This window comes from Halichoerus grypus, chromosome 14 (genome assembly GCF_964656455.1).
Source record: "Halichoerus grypus chromosome 14, mHalGry1.hap1.1, whole genome shotgun sequence".
Lineage (NCBI taxonomy): Eukaryota > Metazoa > Chordata > Mammalia > Carnivora > Phocidae > Halichoerus > Halichoerus grypus.
Genome location: NC_135725.1, coordinates 56,002,051 through 56,024,699, shown reverse-complemented (window position 1 = coordinate 56,024,699; position 22,649 = coordinate 56,002,051). Strand labels below are relative to the sequence as shown.

The 22,649-nt window shown below is 37.6% G+C and overlaps 1 pseudogene; it reads right to left on the bottom strand.

Annotated features, from left to right (window-relative positions):
- Positions 1-265: 265 nt before the first annotated feature.
- On the bottom strand, positions 266-19,342 carry LOC118518347 (T-complex protein 1 subunit gamma pseudogene; annotated as a pseudogene).
- Between the last annotated feature and the right edge of the window lie 3,307 nt (positions 19,343-22,649).

Genomic DNA, 22,649 nt, shown 5'->3' with positions numbered 1-22,649 from the left:
TGTCTCCGCTTTGCTAACAGTTGATATTAACATTTTTTTCAAATGACTTAGATATAATCATCGGAAGCAAACTAAATGGAAAGCTTACAATAGAGAAGAATTACACGTCTGCGCCCTTTGCAGACTGAGCTGGGACAGAAAGGGGCTGGGGCTGCCCCTCACCCTGATCCCTTCCAAACAAAGACATCCCCTGTGTCCCTGGCCATCCGGCTCAGGGAAGAGGGACCCTCTGCTGGCTCTGTGTTGAGGTTGCCTTGCCCACCACTCACTCCTGGCCAGCATCAGTGCCCCGCCTCGCGGGCTCTGGTCATCACCCTCTTTTTTGTGGCCTGAGATGATGTCATCAGTCCGCAATAGCAGAACTGCTGTCTCCATTGCTGTCTGGTATGTTTGCAGCTTCACAGCCATGGCTCCCAGATGCCCAAGGCTTTCCTGTCCCCCAGGGTGCCCGTCTCACCGTTGTCCTGTGTGTGCTTGGCCAGAAGGCAGGGAAGTAGTCAGAAGGTGCGACCCCACAGTTGTGGATCAGGGTACGAGGGATGACCTCTGAGGCCTGGGCAACAGCCCTGTCTGGCCATTCTTCCATACCGGTCATGGCCTTGGATTTTTCTGTCAAGGCCTGGGCCACGGCCATTTCAGAGGCTCCACCCTGGAAATGAGCTGGGGGTCCAGGTGGACATTGTGGCACACTTGTTTGGCATCCTGGAGGCTGCATTCCACTTCCGAGAGACTCTCGTTGCTGGCCCTGCGGAGGAGCATGGTGTGGGCCTTGGGGTCTTCGCACTCAGTGATGCATGTAAAGTACTCCTCTTCACTTCTCTTCATTTCCAACATGCCTGCTCCTGTCTCAGCATCTCCTCTCAGCTCTGGCCAGCCGACTACCTGGGCCCCATGGGCTCTAGCGATGCACCTCAGACACTTTGGTAACTTTGACTGAATGTGTGAATTCCTAATTTTTCTCAGCCTGATATTTATAGACAGTTGAGTTAAATACACGTGTGGAAAAAATGTTATTTTTAAATTACTTTGTATTCACCCTTAGAAGTTAAACTTATTTTCCTTCTTCAGTTGTGGTTTAGTTAATGTGATGTTCAGATATCTACAATTATTTCTCTTGTGGGGTGGGGAGGAAGAGAGTAAAAGTGAACAGGATGAATTCCCTTGATAAGGAGTCTAGCGTATCAAACAGGACTATAAATAGTTATGTAATAATTCTAAGGGTAGAATTCAATGATTTCTGTCCCTAAGTCTACTAAATACAAGTATCCCTTATTTTTGGACCTTCAAAATGAGGGCTTACAAAATCATGTCACTACCAGAATAATAAAAAAAAAAAAATCCCCTATAACAAATCCACAAGCCAAGCTAGAAAAAAACACTTAAGTTATTTTTCAGTCTTGGTAAGAGAGTATAGAATACACCACAGTCTACCTTAGCTTTTTTTCCCTATAGAACCATATCCTGTTTGGGTGGTGTTTATATATATTTGCATCCTTGCTTTCCTTTTCCCTTCATTATTAAGTGAAACTGTCTTCTAAGCAAGTCAACTTAGGAAGAAATAAGAGACTTTTAAAGGCCTAACCCTCTCATACACATATTAGAAGAAGAAAATGTAAGACAAAGAAATGCGCTGAGAGCAGTGAACGCATACAGTTCATTAGTACCGTCATAGAGACCTTGCCATAAAAATGGATGTGAGGCAGAAAAGCATGGAATTTACTAAGAAGTCTAGATTTAATGAAAAGATCAGTGAAAATAATAAAGAATGGATGTCCTCACAAGCACATAACTTTACTAAGGGATTTGATAGTTTTTGTGAGGACAAAAAGGAAAAGCCACAACTAATTGCTGCCAAAGATTTAAAAGTTATCTCATCTTACACAGATAAAATGATGCTGAGGCACTTGAGCATGATCATCGTATGATTTCATCTCTGGAATTATATATTCTAGCCATGGTGGCCTTCCTGAGCTCCCAACTCCATCTCCCTCCCTCACAGAAACTGCTGGGCTCCTCTGAGCTTCCTTTCCCCACACCCACCGTGGCCAGGAAACTCACTCCATTTGGTGAGCGATGGCAGCCACAGGGCTATTTTGTTTGCTTCCCCTTTCTCAGATGTCACTGTCCTCTGCTGCTTGATGTCCAACATCTATAATACTGAGTTCATCCATTTTGTCTACTTTATTTCGTGTTTTTATGGGATAGGGTAACTCCAATTCCTGTTATCTACTTGGTCAAAGGTACATAATGACACCTTTTAGGGTTTTGATTGTATGGAGTGACAATGAAATGAGGAATTGTAGGGTAAGTTACAATTATTTTTCACAGGGAAATGACATGTTATTTAAGGAAATATATTTTATAAGATTATTTGTGAGTAAAACACCAAACACATCCTCCACGTCCAGTGTGGGTCAGTTAAGTAAAATAAATCCAACTGAGGCCTCTCACTCTCACACTTAAATATAGAAGACTGCTCTTTATACTAAGATTTGAGAGACACAAATCATAGGTGACTCTGACAGCCCCATTTTCTTTCCATCTACTTTGTCACCCCTCAGTGAGCTAGATGTCCATGTACTTGTTTAGAACATGGACAAGCAGTTTGCACTGAAATAATTGTAGCAGCTGTACTTTCCTTAATGTGCTTTCTCTCTCATTAAGCTCTACACAGAGCTGACCTTTTGTTTATAAGTCCTCATTGTATGCTTATTGTTTTCTGAGATTCAAAGGTTTTAAATTATGACTAATAAGAACATCTCGTCTCTCTGGACCAGGAAATCAGTTGTTTAATCCCAAAGGCATTGTATAGGGTTTTGTTTGGTTTTGTTTCATTTTAAATCACCATGGACGTACGGGAAATCAAGTAAGGGCAAAAGCATTATGTTGTATTGAGTGCTTGTGTTTTATTTTATTCAAGTTCCACAGCCGACTCAGCTACTCCTGACAGCACATCCTTCTTGGTATAATCGGATATTCTCTCCCCATCAAATTGTAAATTTAAATATATTTCCTTGATCTTTAAAAAGTGGTATTTGGGGGGCGCCTGGGTGGCTCAGTCGTTGGGCGTCTGCCTTCAGCTCAAGTCATGATCCCAGAATTCTGGGATCGAGCCCCACATCAGGCTCCCTGCACAGCGGGAAGCCTGCTTCTCCCTCTCCCACTCCCCCTGCTTCTGTTCCCTCTCTCGCTGTGTCTCTCTCTGTCAAATAAATAAAATCTTTAAAAAAAAAAAAAGTGGTATTTGGGAAACCTAATTCTCAATATCCTTTCTGTTGATTGAAAAAATATATTTAAAAATTAAGTTTTCACTAAAACAAACAAACCTCCCCCAATCTAGATACCTACATCCTTTCTACCTTTCACCCTTATCCCAATTTGTTAGCCCTGCTCATTTACAGGAAAAAAAAAAAATCTCTTTGAGCAGGATTTTCTCCTGGAAATCTTCTAATGACATTATTATTAATTCGATATACAAATCATCTCCTAGTGCTGGAGGCTAGAAGTCCAAGATCCAGGTATCAGCATATTCAGTGTCTGGTGAAGGCCCTCTTTGGTTTGCAGATAGCCACCTTCTTGGTGTATCATCACATAGCAGAGAGAAAGATCATTTCTCTTATGTCTCTCTCTCTGTCTTTAAAGATTTATTTATTTGAGAGAGAGAGAGCGCACTGGGAGGCAGGGGCAAAGGGAGAGAGAATCTCAAGCAGACTCCACGCTGAGTGTGGAGCCTGATGCAGGGATTGATCTCACAACCTGGGATCACCACTCACGATCACAAAACCAAGAGTCAGATACTTAAATGACTGCGCCACCCAGGCAGGCACCTCATCTCTCTCATGTCTCTTATGCAGACACTAATATCCACCTTGATGACCTAGTTGCCACCCAAAGGCCCCACCTTCATATACCATCACCGTGGGGATTAGAGCTTCAACATATGTAGTTGGTGGCAGGGCACAAATATTCAGTCCATAGCATATGACACCTGTTCTCATGGAGAAAACCAGCCACTCCACTTTCTTCCTCCTGTCACATTTAACTTGTTTCATGGAGCTAGAAAACTTAAAAGAATAGGATGGCCATGATGTGACTGGCAGTGCAAACTGTGGAGTGGCTGAGAACTTCTGTGACTTTGTGTAGTGCACTTTGATTCTCAACTCTTTCATGTTTGATGGAATTTCTAACAAGTAGAAGACATTTTCTAGAAAATTCCTTTCTCTATTAGAAAATACAGTTTTGAAAATGTAGAACTATTGATTAAATTAACATGCTTGCTAAACTCTGTTGAGCTAATTCATACTTGGTAAAATGTCACAACAGTCATAAAAGTCAAAACCTTTTTTTCCCCCTGGGAAATAGGAAGTGTGGTTTTACTACAAATATTAAAAAAAAATTAAAGTTCTGGGGCCTGGATTCTAGTCCCAGTACTGAGTCTAACTAGCATTATGATTTTTTTTTTTTAAGATTTTATTTATTTGAGAGAGAGTCTGAGAGAGCACGAGCAGGGGGGGAGAGGCAGAGGGAGAGGGAGAAGCAGACTCGCCCCACTGAGCAGGGAGCCCAACTCGGGACTCCATTCCAGGACCCTGGGATCATGACCTGAGCTGAAGGCAGACACTTAACCGACTGAGCCACCCAGGCGCCCGAAGTAGCATTATGATCTTAGGCAGTTATTTAACCACCCTGTAACTCACCCTCCTCTTTAGTAAAATACAGGGATAACACTACATTATCTATAAGGCCCTTTTAGAACCTAAATTCCAGATCCATGGTTTACTTAATTGGTTAAAAGAGGAGGGAAAAGAAATTATATTGTATTCGGCATATGAGGTAGCGATCCATTATGAGATAGGAGATGAGGTGTGGAAGGCTATTTGAATCCACCACCTGAGGACCAAATTAACAATGCTAGACTATTCACTGTGTGGTCTTGGTGAGCCATATGAATTATTTTACTTTTAAGATGTAGCACATATGATGAATTGGTCAGAAATTTTTCTGGGTTGATTCTGGCAGCCTCACTGGCTTTGCTAAGTGGTGGATTTATTTATTTATTTAAACTGGTATAAAGTCTTTGCTCAAAACCCAGGGATTTTAAATCCTTAATTCATGAGAAATTTGTGATAGTTTTGCAGGCATCTTTAACTACAGAGAATGAATTTTTAATTAAAGGGAATAATGGAAACATAATGAAGTAATTACTTGCTCATTGCAAGTTTATAATTCATATGTCACCAGCCACCATCCTCTTTCTGAGATGACTGCTTTCGTATGTATTTATACATGTATTTATTTATTACAGAAGGGATTTAATGCAGCTAGCAGGGAATGCATAAAATATAGCAAGATATCACCAGTGAAGGGTGGATGAGAAATGAAAAAAACAACAATAACAGGGGAGGTCTAGGAAGTAAGGCCAATAACTAAATAACTAGCACAGAGATCTGAAATTAAAAGTTTAGGTAAACAAGTGTCATCCCATTCATGGGTTCAAATGAAATCCTGGTACATCTCAGAGACCCTGGTGTCCATCAGATACAAATAATCACTGTTCAGGACAAGGACACTAATTTCTGATTCCTAGACAAGGAGGAAGAGCAGGGTACTGGAAAATGAGAATACTTTGGTTCAATTCAGAGATTTGCCCACATACTAGCCGTGCAAACTTGGGAAAGTTATTTTACTGCTCTGTGCCTAATAGCTTTGTCCACAAAATGGGAATGAAAATAATAACCACCTCAGAGTATTGTTTTGATTAAATGAAATAATGCATGCAGAGTTAGCATAGTCTCTGAGATTTAACAGACTCAGTGTAGATAAGATTTAGCTATATTCACTTTTTTTTAAGAGAAGATGCAATTGATCCAGTAATCCCTATTTTGATCCCCTAAATTGATCCCATAACCCTCAGAGACACTTGATAAACACCTTGTCTACACTTGTTCCCAGAATACTGTAAGCACTAAGAGTGAGAGCCCTTTAGCCACAGTCCTCCGAAGAGACAAATTTACCCTCATCTGTCTCCACAATAAATCCTTGCAACCTACAGCACAGGAATCAAAAATAACCAAATGATGACCTAGATCCATGAAACTTGTGTATACTTCTTTCATTGGCAAATTAGCATCGTATATAAAATAACATCCAGTATAATAGAACTATATGTGATGTGTGACATTGGTTTAAATCTGTTCACCCCCTCCTCCTCTTTCTTCTTCCTTTCTTGTCGTAGAATTCTTGCTTTATAAAGTTGGAAAGATCAGTGCATCACTAATCAGCTAGGAAATATGTGATGGATACTTCACAAGTGGGCATTGCAGGAACTCAAGTCTTTCTAAGATTCTGTGGTTGATTCTGCTTGGTCTATTCGAGGTCAAGAGGGGGAAAGAGGAGATAATATGGTTCTAAAGAAAGAAAAAAATGGTGTCAGGAGACCCAGGATCTAGTCACTTGCTCTATAAACTTGGTCTACTCTCCAGGCCCCTCAGGTTTTTGTTTATTTTGTTTCATATACCAGGAATGAGATCTGCTCCCTTCTCTTAGGAATGATAAAATGGATTTGAACTCTTATCTGTATGTTACATATTAGGAAAGAGGGATACAAAGAGAGGTTATAAGCTATAAGATACTATGACTTTTGTTCCATGCAAAGGTTCTGTTCACAGCTCCTGCTCAATGAGCTGCATGAGCATGGATGAATCCCTTAAACTCACAGAGCTCTTTCTCCCTCTTGGGTGTGTGTGTGTGTGTGTGTGTGTGTGTGTGTTGTATAAAGTCTACTTATAATTAGTTATTCATATATATGTGAATACATACTTATTCAGACTTCATTCTTCAGAGTTTTGAATAAGCTGTTGGGGCTCAGGTGTAACTTCATAACGGACTGCACAGTCAATAATGATAACATATTGTGTGGTTCTTTAGAATGAGGAAGATGACAAACTGTTTCCAAGGATCCTCACCTACTATTGAATCGCTACTTATTTGAAACAATGATTGCGCTCCTCTAAACATTGAACTCCCATTGAACTGACTTGGTGAGTCAGTCCAGTGTGAGCAGAGAGATGGGAGTAAAATGAACCAAGCTGCAAGTGTTTGGAGTTACTTGTAACTTATGAATGTTAACCAAATCCAAATCAGGCAGTGCTCTTTACAACCAGCCATGGGTTTTGTTTGTTTGTTTAAGATTTTATTTATTTATTTGAGAGAGAGAGTGCCTGTGAGCAGGGGAGGAGCAGAGGGAGAAGGAGACAATCTCCAGTAGACTCCTTGCTGAGTGCAGAGCCCAATGTGGGTCTTGATCCCAGGACCCCGAGATCATGACCTGAGCCAAAACCAAGAGTGGGACACTTAACCGACTGAGCCATCCAGACACCCTTACAACCAGCCGTGTTTAACTGAACCTATGCAAATAATATCTAAAACATACTGCATGTTTACCATAGTGTCAGGTTCTGTTCTAAGTGCTCATTTAATACTCATAATTATCCTATAAGGAGACACTCTCATTATCTGTGTTATACTTTTAAGGAAATGGAGACAGTTTAACAAAGTTGGCCCAAATCACATGGTTAAGACAAGCTATCTGAATCTAGAGCTTGACTAGTTTTTTTGTTTTTTGTTTTTAAGTTATAGGGAATAAAGTTTATTTTGGCAGGAGCTTGATTGATTTTTAATTAGTATGGTACATTCCCAGGGCTCTTAAAGAATACGTTTAAATAGGTAAGATGTTTGCATGTTTCAGAGAGAGAGAAAATATCAAGATCATATTTAAGAAACAGTTTGCTGGGGCGCCTGGGTGGCTCAGTCGTTAAGTGTCTGCCTTCAGCTCAGGTCATGATCCCAGGGTCCTGGGATCGAGCCCCACATCGGGCTCCCTGCTCTGTGGGAAGTCTGCTTCTCCCTCTCCTGCTCCCCCTGCTTGTGTTCCCTCTCTCGCTCTGTCTCTCTCTGTCAAATAAATAAATAAAATCTTAAAAAAAAAAAAAAAAGAAACAGTTTACCATCACTCTCATCTTCTCGCCACCCATGTCACCTTGCCAATGCTAATATTTTTACTTTCTCATGTGAACTATTCCTTGTCTATCCTTTTTTAAATTGAAGTATAGTTGACACACAATATTAGATTAGTTTCAGGTGTACAACAGTGATTTGAAAAGTCTACCCTTTCTTTTTATACCAAAAACAGAAACAGAAAATATAAAATGGTCTGGATTTTGTTTTTATTCTTGAAGGGTGTGTGTGTGTGTGTGTGTTCATAACAATATATCAGGGAGATTGTTTCATAGCCATGCATAAAGATATTTTGCTTTCTCTCTTGGATGAGCATAATTTAACCAGTCTCTTGTTTCTAGACATTAGGTTGCATTGAATTTATTTTTTGTACCTTATGTGGAATAATCTTGTGCATATGCCATTTGTCATTTGATTTTTCAGTGTAGTTTTTTGGTAACAGCTTTATTGAAAAATAATGGACATACTCTAAATTGAACATATTTAAAGTGCACAGTATGATGGGTTGTGACATATGTACATGACCACGAAATCATCCCCATGATGAAAACAATGAACATATCCATCACTCTCAAAGATTTCCTCACGCCTCTTTGTAATCCTTCTCTCTCTCTCTCTCTCTCTCTTCCCTCCCTAACCACCCTTCCGCCCCATTTTAGCCAATGATCTGCTTTCTGTCACAGGGATTGTTTTCTTTTGTTTGTTTGTTTGTTTGTTTTTTTAAGTAGGTTCCATGCCCAGCATAGAGCCCAGTGCAGGGTTTGAACTTAGCACTGTGAGATCAAGACCTGAGCCAAGACCAAAAGTTGGACCCTCAACTAACTGAGCCACCCAGGCACCCCACTAGGGATTGTTTTTGATTTCCCACAATTCTGTGTAAATGGAACCACAGAGTTTTGCACTCTTTTTTGGTTTAGGCCAGTCTCTTTACTCAGCATAATTATTTTGAGATTCATTCATATTGTTGCATTTATTGACAATAGTTCATTGCTTTTTTCATTACATTGATATTTTCTATTTCATTATTACTGTCTTAATTTTTAGTGTTTCTTTTCTTCTAATTACGTTGGGTTTAATTTTCTCATGTTTTCCTCATTTCTTAAGGTAGAAACTGAGACCATTAACTTGAGAAATTTCTTCTTTTTTAATGAATGGGGTTCAGTGCTATAAATTTACTCTTAAATACTGCTTGGCAGCATCCTATAACATCTGGTATTTTAAAATTTTTATTCAGTTCAAAATTATTTTAAAAATCTTTTTTGATTTACTCTTGACCCATGGTTTATTTGTAAATGTGTTATTTAGTTTCAAAATATTGGGGGATTTTCCTGAGATACGTTCATTATTGATTTCTAACTTAATTTTTCTGTGGTTAGAGAACATACTATGTATGGCTTGTATCTCTTAAACATTTGTTGAGATTTGTTTTATGGTCCAGGATATAGTCTATCTTGTTACATGTTTCTTGTGCATCTAGAAGTAATGTGTGTTCTGCTGTTTGGGATGAATATTATGTGAATACCAATTGGATCAAGGTGACTAATTGTATAGCTTACATTTTCTATATTTTTACTCCCCTTGTGTCTATTTTTTCTGTTGATCATTGAGAGAGGATTATTGAAATCTCCAGCTATAATTGTGAATGTGGTAATTTCCCTTGGAGTTCTATTGTGTATTTTAAAGCTCTTTATTGAGTGCAGAAGCATTTAGGATTGTTATGCCCTCTTGATAAAATGATCCATTTACATTATGAAATTACCTTTAAAAAATCTTGTTAATATTCATTGCTCTGAAATACTTTTTCTGAAATTAATATGTTCATTCCAGCTTTCTTTGGATTAGTGTGAGCATAGTACATATTTTTTTCATTCTTCAACTCTTTAACTTATTTGTAGCTTGCATTTAAAGTTTTTTTCATGTAGGCAGCATATATTTGCACCTTACTTTGCAATCAGACAACCTCAACCTCTGCTTCTTAACTGTGACATTTAGGCCATTTAAATTTAATGTGATTATTGATATGACCTGCTTTCCATCTAATCTATAGCTCTTTTTATTTGCCCCATCTCTTCTTATATTCATTTTTCATATTTATGTGTTGTTGCATATTGAGTATTTTTATAATTTTTATCTCCTTTATCAACTTATTAGCTATAAATCTTTATTCTTTAAGTGACTGCTTTAAGGTATATGTTTATATAATCTCTGTCTACTTTCAGATGATATTATGCCACTTGACGTATAGTAAAAGAAACTTGCACCAGTGAACTTCCATTTCTCTCCATCCAATCTTTGTGCTATTTTTGCATACATTTTACTTTTATATAGGTTAAAAAGTCACATTACATTGTTACTGTTTTTGTTTAAACAGTCAATTATATTTTAAGTACATTTTAAAGATGAGAACACTTAAAGTTTTTTTTAGAGGGCAGAGGGGGAGAGGGAAAGAGAGAGAGAATTCCAAGCAGGCTCCATGTCCAACGCAGAGCCCTATGTGGGGCTCAATCCCATGACCCTGAGATCATGACCTGAGCTGAAATCAAGAGTCAGATGCTTAGCCCACTGGGCCACCCAGGCACCCCAAGATGAGAAAAATTTTATATATTTATGCATGTAGTTGCCCTTTGATACTCTTCATTTCTTGTATAGATCTATATTTACATTAGTAATCACTTTCCTTCTGCTTAAAGCACTTCTTTTAACATTTCTATTATGAGAGAGTGCTGCTGAAGAATTCTTTCAGCTTTTATATTTTTGAAGAAACATTTCACCTTGGTTTTTGACAGATATTTTGCTGATTAAAGAACTCTAGGTTAAATTTTTGTTTTCCTTTCAGAACATTAAGGTGCATTTGAGGAAACTTTCCAAGGCCAAGAAAGAACCATTATTCAAAAAGATTAGAGGACACAATTTCTGGTACTCATATAGCACCAGAAATAGCATATGTTTCGATCAGTCAGTATGGAAAACCTTATATTCAAAGGGTGTTTGATAATATGTACAAAGAAGGATTTGTGTGACCAATGGGGAATAATTAGCTTTAGTCTGAGCACCGCCCTGGTCCTATCTAACAAATTTTTTTTGAAAGACCCCAAAGGATCTAACTATCTCCAAGGTATTTAACCACAGCCCAGAAAAAGCTCAAGAATATTTAGGGAATGCAAAAATATCTGGCACCCAACAGGGCAAAATTCACTATAGTAAGTATCCAATCCAGAATTACCAGACATACAAATACGCATGAAAGTACAGCCCATATGATAATAAAAAAATCAATGAATTGAAACTGACACAGATGTTAGAATTAACAGGAAAGGACATGAAAACAATTCTTATAACACTTCAGTACGTTTAGCAATAAAAAAGCCCAGGAGATATAGAAAAGACCTAAATTGAACTTCTAGAGATGAAAAATGCAATGTGTGAGAAGCAAAATTACAAGATGAGATTAATGGCAGATTAGACATTAAATAAGAAGAAGAAAAAAAAGAACCAAAAGACATAGCAGTAGAAGCAATCTAAAATGAAACTCAGAGGAAAACAAAAATAAAACACTCCCCTCCAAACAAACAAATGATGATATCGACGAGCTATGGGACAACTTCAAGCAGCCAAAAAATGCAAGTAATAGGAGTCCCAAAGGTGGGGGGTGGGGGTAGGGGAATAAGACAAATATTTGGAGAAATTGTCATCAAACATTTTCAAAATTTGATGGAACTACAAATCAGTGAAACTCAAGCATCTGAAACCTAAAATTACACCACGTTAAATCAAAATCAAATTGTTCAGAACCAGTGGTAAGGAGAAAAAAAATCTCATAAACAGCCGGGGAAAAAGTGAGATATCACTTACGGAGGAATAAGTACCTTCTTTTAAAGTACCTGTGAAGTTCCTGTGATGAACCTACCAGAGGGAGATCTCTAGAGCTTTCTCGAGTTCTCTCCTTGTGTGGCTTTTTCCTTTCTGAGGCGCTATCCTGAGACTTGCAGCCACCTGCATCTCTAGTTTCTCACTCTCATCTGCTCAGTTCAGGAGTGTTAGCTGGGCCACAGCTTGGGGGTTCTCCAAAACTAGAAAGTTGGGGTTACCAAAGGTTTCACCTTGTTTGTTTCCAATTTGTCGCAAAACATTGTCCTTTTATGTGTGATGTCTTGTGTCTTGAAAATCATTATTTCAGATATTGTGTCCATTTTTGCTTGTTTCAGGTGGGAGGGTAAATCTAGTTATTCATTTGGAAGTTAAACCTGCCACTACCTTAGGAATAAGGTTAGGTCTCAGATAAACTTAAAAACATAACCATAGAAAATATTTAAAATAAAACACAGAGGGAAAGGATGATTAAAAACATTTTTAAGAATTACTTACAGGGGCACCTGGGTGGCTCAGTCAGTTAAGTGGCCGACTCTTGATTTCAGCTCAGGTCAAGATCTCAGGGTCCCAGATTGAGCCCCCTGTTGGGCTCTGTGCTCAGTGGGGAGTCTGCTGGAGATTCTCTCTCTCTGCTCTCCCTCTTACCCTCCCCCCGGTGTGTGCTCTGTGTCTCTCTAAAATAAATAAATCTTTAAAAAAAGAATTATTCTTTGGTATATGAATTTTCATGTTTTTTGATTTGTTTCTAAAGAGATTTTAGTGTTTTCCTTCTTGATTTGCAGTGTTTTTGTACATTAGGGAATTCAAAATTTTGTTGGTATGAGTTTTAGTGCCCTATGCTTTTCAAATTAGAGATCTTTAATTAACTCAGACAGTAACCCTTACCTTACTTGGGCAAGAATTTCAGGTGTAACTAAGTTTACATTTACCCTTGACACCTGACTCTTTCTGCCTTTATGGAGATGCTATATGGACCCCTCCTTGTCCCCACTGTCACTCACTTTTGGTCACTCAGGTTCATCTTGATTCATTTTGGTAAGTTTTATTACCTATAGGTAGAAAAGATGATATTTATTAGAAGAAGAAGTTGAAGCTCAAAAAAAGGCCCCAGACAACCTATAAAATCTGTATGTCTCCTCTCAGTAGCTTTCAAGTCTAGCATGTCAATTATTTCTCTCAAAGAAAAGTAAATGTCACCAGAAATCCTGCTGTCAAAAGAAATGCATAATGGAGCTGGTTTCAAACTTGTTTATCTCCCTTTATCATATATCTTGGGCATTCATATTTTAAATGTTGCTTTTATCACTATTGAAAAATGATTGCTTAGCATACATGTTAAGAAGAACCACAACTTGCAGATAACTATTTGATGAACATTTGTTTCCACATTTTTTTCTAATATAGGTCCACAGTCTCTTATCTCGCAATTCTGAAATCCAAAAAACACTTAAAATTGAAAATATTTTCCCACTAATTTGGTATTCAAACCTAACCGCACCCAAATTCATTTGCTGTCAAAGCACGATTAGAACTTAGTTGAAATTATTTATGGTCTGTATTTATCCCACATAGTGTGACTATTCAGAGGTTTTGCTACAGAAATATTAATGTTGTTTGGTCATGAAATGCTTTCTTGAATGCCTCTGATGGTGTTACATAATATATGCACCATATGTATTTCCCCAAATCAGAAAATAATTTTGAATTATAAGTAATGAGTGTTCCCAAGGGTGGATCTGTAGAAATCTTGCAGTAAATATCCTTAGATATATATTTGCTAATGCTGGCATATTGTTTATAGTTTATTCTTTATTCTAAATTGACAATTTTTATAGCCTTACATTCTTGTGAATTAATTTTATCCTTTCATCCAGCTTTCTACTAGATGGAAAATTTTATCGAATATATTTGTCTGTAATTGCAAATGGTCTTCTAACATAGTTAATGGTAGGATATTTGTTTTGTGGTTGAACTTGCCCATCAAATTTTAAAATTTATGTGCTCAAATTTATAAATCTTTCATGCTTCCTACATAGTTCTGTTATTGAAACCTTCACCCTGCTGTAGGATTTTTACAATATTTTCATTTATTATTCATTACAGTTACTTCCATTTTTTTCTGATTAATTTGGTAAGAATTTCTTGTAATTTATGTGCCATCTGTACTGGAAAATGTTTTCTGAATTTATTCTTCATAGGTATCTGCTTTCTTGCCACTATTTTTTAAAATCTATTTCCTTAATTTAATACGGTCAAGGTTAACCTTTTTCCTTTATTGATTCAAGGTTTTCCTGAGAAAAGCATGCCCATTCAAGGAGTACAATAGTCTTTTATCTTTCAGTGTTTTACAGAATTCCTGGGAAAGAGTAAGGGTCGGCAGAAAAATGTGAAAAAGGATAATTACATGGAAATAAAAGTGAAAATTAATTTAAGGAAAATCAGATACATGACCAGAGATTAAACTGTTGATTTATATACAAGTATCTCATTTAGGGTCACTATGATTAATGAGCATTTAACAAGCATAACACTTTCAGAAGTACCTTACCCAATTTGTAGTTGATTCATATAAAGAAAGTAATTTGCTGAAGATCTCACAGCTACCAATCCTGATACCTTCCTTGTTACTTATATGGAGCATATTAGAACTAGTGAAATTATTAATGAAATTAATACTTTATTATGACATTTCAATTATTAATGACATTTCCTGAGTATGCAGGAACACCTACTACTGAGCAAGTTCTCTAATCAGATTCACATATTTCACAGTTACTTCAATTTGGTGAAATTTGATACAAACAGGTTTTTGTTTTGTTTTGTTTTGTTTCTTAGAGAAAGAGAGAGTATGAGAGCGTGCAAGTGGGAGGGAGGGGAAAAGGGAGAGGGAGAGAGAATCCCCAGCAGGCTCCATGGCCAGCATGGAGCCCAATGCAGAGCTCAATCCCTCAACCATGAGATCATGACCTGAGCTGAAATCAAGAGCTGGATGCTTAACTGACTGAGCCACCCAGGTGCCCCAATCTAAACAGGTTTAAATAGAGTCACCAAATATCCCCTTCTTACCATCTTCCAAACATCTACCACAAAGATCGAGATATTAAAATACTACCCTGCACCACAAAGACCCCGATCATTGCCTCTTCTAGCCAATTATCTGTCAAAGTTATTCTTTCTTTTGACTGTAGTCCCCATAGATTTGTTTTGCTTGTTTTATGATCTTTATATAAATGAAATCATACTGTATGTACCCTTTGGTGTACATACTCAACATTATGGTTTTGAGATTCATCCACATTGAACTCAGGCTTCCTCAGTGTTTGGAGCCAGAACCAAGATCCATATGTCTCCTATATAGAAGCTCTCTTTTTAAAAAGAGCAGAAGATTCATAAGGAGATGTGATTCCCTCTCACCAGGGGCAAGGGAAGGGATCTCTTAGAGAAGAACACCAAAAACTTGGGGTGGTCTGCACCATTTTCTCTGATCACTGACGTAGGCTCCTCGGGTAAGCTATTACTAAAAGATTGCTGAGCCCTTGGACTAGAGTCCAGAATCTGCCTGGAGCACAGAGAACAGGGCAACTACGGAAAGAGGATTGGTGGCGATGTCTCTTTTATTTTTTGTTATTTTTTGGCATGCAGATTTCCCATGGGCTCAATGGAGGTTGTGGAAAATGAAATATTATCAGTAATTTTGTCAACCCTTCCATTGGGCAAAGGTGTTTTTTTGTTTTTGTTTTTTAACAATAGGAACATCTAGTTAGTCCACCCTGAGTAAAGAGTGAGAAGGGCTAACAGGGCTGTTCCTGAGGAACTGGAGTTCCCATATAAACGCTATGTTTATCTGTTAGGGATTTTATAATATAAAAGCACAGACTGGGTGGCTTAAACAACAGAAATTTATTTTCTCACAATTCTGCAGGCGAGAAGGTCAAGATTAAGGTGTTGGCAGGTTTGGGCTTCTGCTGAGGCCTCTCTTGTTGGCTTGTAGGTGGCTGCCTTCTTGCTGGGTCCTCACATGGTTGCCCTTGGGTCTTTGTGTTGTCTGTGTCCTGATCTCTTCTTCCTCTAAGGACACCAGTCATATTAGATTAAGCCAACTCATATGACTCCATTTACCTTAACTACTTCTTTATATATATTTTTTATTGAAGTAGAATTGACATAAAATGTTATATTAGTTTCAGGTGTACAACATAGTGATTGGAGGATTCTCTATATTGCACAATGCCCACCACAGTAAGTGTGGTTACCATCCGTCGCTGTGCAACATTTTTACACTGTTATTTACTATATTCCCTATGCTTTTCATCCCCATGACTGTCTTATAACTGGAAGTTTGTACCTTTTAATCCCCTTCCCTATTTCACTCATTCCCCCAACTCCCTGTTTAAAGGCACTGTCTCTAAATACAGTCACATTCTGAGCAATTGGGGTTATGACTTCAACATGTGAATTTTAGGAGGATAATTCGGCCCATAACAGAGAACGCCATAAGGCTTTTTGAAGAGTCTACCAATGTACCCACATGAGAGACACATTGGAAAGCATGCCTCATAGAGGTGAGGGCCACAGAAGTGTTAGCAAGACAAGAAGTTACAACCAACAGAAGCAGGAAACTGCCACACCACCAGAGGTGGCCGAAGTAGACATTGTTGCATCCTCTACCTGTATGTCCATCTTAACATCACTGGGCTAGCATGTGGAAAGGAAAGAAGAAAAAGAAAGGTGTAAGTGCAAACAGGTCCTTTCCTGTCCCCTATATCTTTCCTCTCTAAGCTGCTATACCTCTGTTCTAGCCTGTGTTGGGAGGAGAAGAGGATAAGTGCTTAATGACACTGGGTCTTTAAAATGATTAGTGTTTAGATTTTAGGAACCAGAATGAAAATTTTAATGACTAAAAGAATCTGAACATTTATGGAAGTCAGTTGAATTTTTAAAAAAAACTATGGCAAGATATACTGGGTGCCCTTAACCCAGGTCAGTGGAATTACAGTCTCCAAGGGTGGCCTAGGCAAAGTAATTTGTAAAACTCACATCAGGATTCTAATGTGCAGTTGGTATTGAGAACCAGTGCTCTGGGCACCAATCTCCTGCCCACGGGAGTCATCGTCCTCACTGAGTACACTGCTGTTTCTTCATGAGGTTTCTGGTGGCTCCAAGCTAATGCCACTCTGGCTCCTTTCTCATTTCCTAGCCTTAATTCATAAACCAGAGAAAGTTTGTTCATACAGGAAGGGTCAGTAATAAAATTCCCATTCACACTGAAGTTTTTACAACTGATAGAAAATGTCTGGTTCTTTGGGTTTTTCAAGATCCATTCAATTTGTCCTGGAGACTTCTAGGTATAAGGAAATGAATATATTGGCATTCGTCTGTATCCTAATTGTGAACAAATCCTGCACCCCATCAATACCATGATATGTTAGTGGGTCAATTAATATTGAACTAGTGCCCTAGGCTTGTGCTGGGAATTCTTATTTGGTGCCAATATGATCTCCGGGTTTGCATCTCAAATTTTCAGGATCATTGTTGAATTATAATCTTTGCTTCTTCTTCTTCTATACTCCTCTACCTTCAGTTCTTTGTGTGTATAAGACTGAGGCTCTTTGCTGCCTCAGAACCTCACGTCTTCTACACAGACTTTGTGTAGTTCCACTCCTAGTGTTTTATTCAGGATATTTAGGCCGATGTGGACCAGCAGCATCAACAAAAACTGAGAGTTGGTTAGAAGAATGAGTTTCTCTAGTCTTAGACTCACTGAATCAGAATCTCTGGGAAGGTGACTCGGAAACTTGTGTTTTAACAAAGTCTTCGGAGAATTTGTAGGCCCACCCAAATTTCAGAAGCACTTTTCTAGGCTTTCCTATAATATTTCAAGCAAATGTTGAAATCACAATGACTTAACAGAATAAAGGCTTATTCTGGGTAACAGCATGGGTTAGGCGGCTCTCCGTGGGGGCTGTTGCCCAAGTTCAGGGATCATTTCATCTCATGATGCTGTCAATCCATGGTCTCCATGATCACTGTAGATAGAAAAAGGATGATTGAGCAGGGGTGTTAAGATAAACCTTAAATATAGCCTATGTCACTTATGCCCAGATGTCATTGGCTAGAACTTAGGCACAAGGCACCAATCTAAGTGTGAAGGAGGCTGGAAGATGGGAGAAAAATGGGGGTTTCAGGAACACTAACAGTCTTTGCTCCCCACTGACTGGCCTTTGCTTGGCTTACTCTACTTAACAGTCTCAGTAAATGTCTCACCTCCTCATACACGTTAGATGCTGACATCCATGTTTCCTCTTTGCTATAACTGAGGATACTTAAGATTAATTCTGATGAAGAAATTTTATGTCTTAATTTTGATATATTAATACATTTCCCTTTTACTATGTTTAAAAATGTACACTCTCAGAATTTTCATTTTCACACTTGAAAAATCATTCACCACCCTAATTTGCATTTAAATAAATTATTTCGAGAATTTGTAGGTATTCTGATGACTTTGTTTCCAGATTTTTAGCTATGTTCTCAGTCTAATTTACTGAAGCATTTCTTTGTCTTTTTTTTGGTAAGGACTTTTGCCATTTCTGAAGATATTTATTTTTTCCGTGAGATTATTTTTTGACTGCTTCCCAGAGACTTTTGAAGTTAGTTGTGGCTAGGAATATGCTATCATTTGCATTTGCCAAGTTTCATTTTTTTGAGATTATTTAGTTTCCTATCAGGCTTAGAAAGGCCTTCGTTACTTGAACATCATAAATGTCCTCTGTATTCCTCTACAACAACCATGGCTGTAGAAAAAGAAAAATAGGATAGGAATTCAGGAACTTCTGATGGATATTTGGGATCTAATAAACCTGAGAAAAGAAAAATGTTCTTTAAAAAGAGCTAAAATGGCCGGTTTTATAAAAAGCCAAAAGACAAAGTGACAGCACCATTGACACAGGACTCCTTCAATAAGCCAACCTACAATTTGTGAGCGGTTGGTGAAAGGGACACTTATGAGAAAGAAGGCTCATTTATGTCACTCAGGGCTCAGGGTGGTTATTTGATTCAGTCTCATTGCCAGAAAAATTGTTCTTTTTTCTGGACTGTGCCTCCCCAAATGGTGTCCTATTAAATAACTCCTTGGTGGTCAGAAAAACTTTTACCTAAGAATTTTCTCTCTCTGCTACACCTTCTGTTTTAGAACTTACATTGAATTTGACAATGAGACTAAAAACTTTGTATCAGGTTACTTAATGCCACTTTCCTCTCACTGTTGCACTTACTTAGAGAGCCTACATTAGACATGTATAATCACGTTTAGCAGCTTCCACATACCTCCACCATGCCTTCTTGGCTGCCTCTGTAATCTCAGGATGATGCCACAACCATGTCCTTTGTCCTGCTCCATCTCTCTCGCATTCACCACCTCTTCTGTCTCATCTTCTTTCCCAAAGAAAAATGACATGGCTAAATGCTTTCTCCTTTTCCTCTGTCTATACCCAAACTTGTTGCTCAACCTTGATTGCCCACCTAAGCTCCACTCAACCCTGAATAAACAGGACTCACTGTAAAACTTGATTTAAAAAAAAATTTATGATGTTTTCAGATAATCCACTAATTTCAAGTATTTCATTCTTGGGTTTTTTTTTTTTTTTTTTTACCTCCCCAAATCAATAGCTTCATAGGCTATTTGCCACAGAAAAGTGAGATGACTTTTTATTTAATTAGAACTTTGTGCCAGCCATTGAAAAAAATTTTAATTAAACATGTAATTATAAAATTATATGTTATACAGCCACATGTTAATTCAATGGATATAGAAAAATTATACTCGTTCTTCTTTTAAATCTACAGAGGAAATTTGATTTATGTAGTCCCTTGAAGACATTTATTGATTATATATTTTTTATTCATAATGTTTATTTTTTTTTTACAAATGAAATGCCATTTATATTGCTCTGCTCTTTATTACTTAACAATATGTCTTGAAAATCTTTCTATTTCAAGGCTCACAGGTTTACTTCATCTCTTTAAGGGCTGCCTGGGGTTTCAGTGTATGCTTATATCAATTTACTTACCTGGTCCAGAGCAGAGACAGATTTTCAGTTTGCCTGACCTCAAAGCTAATGCTTTTTTCTCCTACAACATAATGCCTGGAAAATCAGTGTCCATTCACTAAATTTGACAAATGAAGTTTCTAAGCCCAGATAAGTTGGGTAACTTGCCCGAAGTCATCACAGATTTAGTGGAAATGTCAGGACTGGTGCCAGATGCTTTTTTTCTCCCCTCTGAATTCCAATGCAGAACTCTTTCATAACAGTAGTTTCTTCCAGAAGTAGTTGTATATGAAGTATCTGTGAAACAGAGGGTCATCTGGTACCTTAAATGAAGTTAGAAAAAAAAAAAGAGTGTCCATAAGTGATGGGTTGAATGTAAATCACAGATTGCTGAGGGTAAGCCCACTTACTGTCAGAAAATGAGAAAAGCGAGAGAATTGTTTACATATTTTAGGGAAAATTGAAGGAGTAAATCATTCAATTTGAAATTCACATGTATGTTTCCTATAAGAATTCTTTAGAGTTTGTCAGGTTGGTTTTAACTACTTAGCTATCTCAAAGTTCTATCAATGAGTGAAAAGGAGGAAAGGAAGAGGGACAGGGAGGTGAAGAGGAGAGTCAAATTCTTTATAGTCTGATAACCCAGGGTGGCAATTTAATCTCCGAATTCTGGATTCCTAGGAAATGTGTGCCCTGAGGGTAACACAGGCTTTAAATTTCATATTTTTCTGTTTCAGCATCCTTCTGGTTTTTATCTGTCCCATGCATATTTCCTGTACTTTCTCATGAGCTTAGCTGTGGATTTAAAAATGGTTATTGTAATTTATCTAGTATCTTGACATTTGCATTGGAAGCCTTTTCAGAATATTTAGTTAGCCACAATGCTGGAAGTAGAAGTCCCTCTGATTTTTTTTTTTTTTTGTAATTTTTATTCCAGTATATGCATAGAAAAGTGCATAAATCCTAAATACAACTTTATGAATTTCAAAGTAAACAAAAAATGTAACTAATATCAGATTGAGACACAGAACACTATGGACATATTAGAAGACTATCCATTCCTCCTTTTAATCATTATGCCCATAACCACTATACTGACTTCCAACACTGTATGTCAGTTCTCTCTGAGCTTGATAGAAATGGGATCTTGTAGAATGTACTCTACATGTCAAACTTCTCAAACACCGTGTTATGTTTGTGAGCCTTGTCCATGTTATGTGTATGTGTAACTGTTTATTCTTATTGTTGTGTTAGATTCCATCATATGTATGTATGAGAATTTATCCTTTGGCTAGACACTTGGTTAATTGTCCTGATCATTCTCAGACATATTTTTTGGTAAACTTACACATTTTATTCTATGTATCTATGAGTATAATTTCTGTGCCATTGATGTGCATATTTTTATTTTCTTTTAGGTTGGGTTGTCTGCATTGTATTGATTTGTGGAGTTCTTTATATTTTCTAGGTGTATGTTCTTTGCCAGATATAAATATTGAAGACATCATCTTTCTCTGTGGTTTGTCTTTTTACTCTCAATGCTATCTTTTGATGAGTAAGAGTTCATTTAAAAAAAAAAAGATTTATTTATTTATTAGCAAGAGAGCACACAAGCAGGGGGAAGGGCAAAGGGAGAGGGAAAGAGAGAATTCCCAAGCAGACCACCACGGAGTGTGGATCCTGACTCGGGGTTCGAACTCAGGACCCAAGATCATGACCTGAGCTGAAATCAAGATTCAGACGCTTAACTGACTGAGCCACCCAAGAGCCCCAAGAGTTCTTCATTTAAAAAATTTCCCTTATGATTAGTGGTTTTTTGTATCTCTTTAAGAAATATTTGCCAACGCCAAGGTCATGAAGACATTTTATATTTTCTTCTAAAAGCTTTATTTACCCTTTTCATTTAGATCTACAGTCTCTCTGGAATTGATTTTTGTATGGTCTAATTTACTTCAACATAGCCAAATGACTTATTTTCATCATTGTTCTGCCAAAACTGCTCTGCTTTTGTGAAGATCATCAAATAACCCTTGGTCTGTTCATATCACTCTCTTCATTAAAAATATTTTATGGATTTCCATGGAAACCATAAATTTCAAACTCCTCAGTGAAGCTACAAAACATGTCACATTTGTCCCCACATTAATTTTTTAGCATCATGACCTGTAACCCTATGTTCTTCCACAATGAATCAGCTATGTCGGTTTCTAGTTGTGTATTAGTGTATTAGTCATGCTCTTCCCTCTGCATTGCTTGGACTCTTCTGTTATATAAGGCCCTATTCATATTTCCCGGCTCAGAAATATATTATATATAATCTCCATATCCAACTCCTGCTCCCCAAGGCAAATGTATCACTCTCTCAGTTGTTCTTTTATTTTTTAGTATTCTGATATTTTCTAGAGTCTAGTCTTATATCATTCTCAATTAAGTAGATGCTATTATTTTAGAGATGAGGAAACTTAAGAACAGAGTTAAATTGTCCAGTAATTAATACACCAAAGTTTAAATAGATGTAGAGATTGGATGGACATGTTATCATCCTTCCCTAATAGTTTGTGATAGCAGGTTTTCCATCACTCAGCATTATTTCAGGGGGCATTAGTATTTTTCTAAAATGTCATGAGAAAGGAACCAAGGGACACTGCTGATGTTGGTTGTTTTGTTTTTGTTTTTGTTTTTAAGCCCCTTGCTAGGCTTGCTTTACTTAAAGTG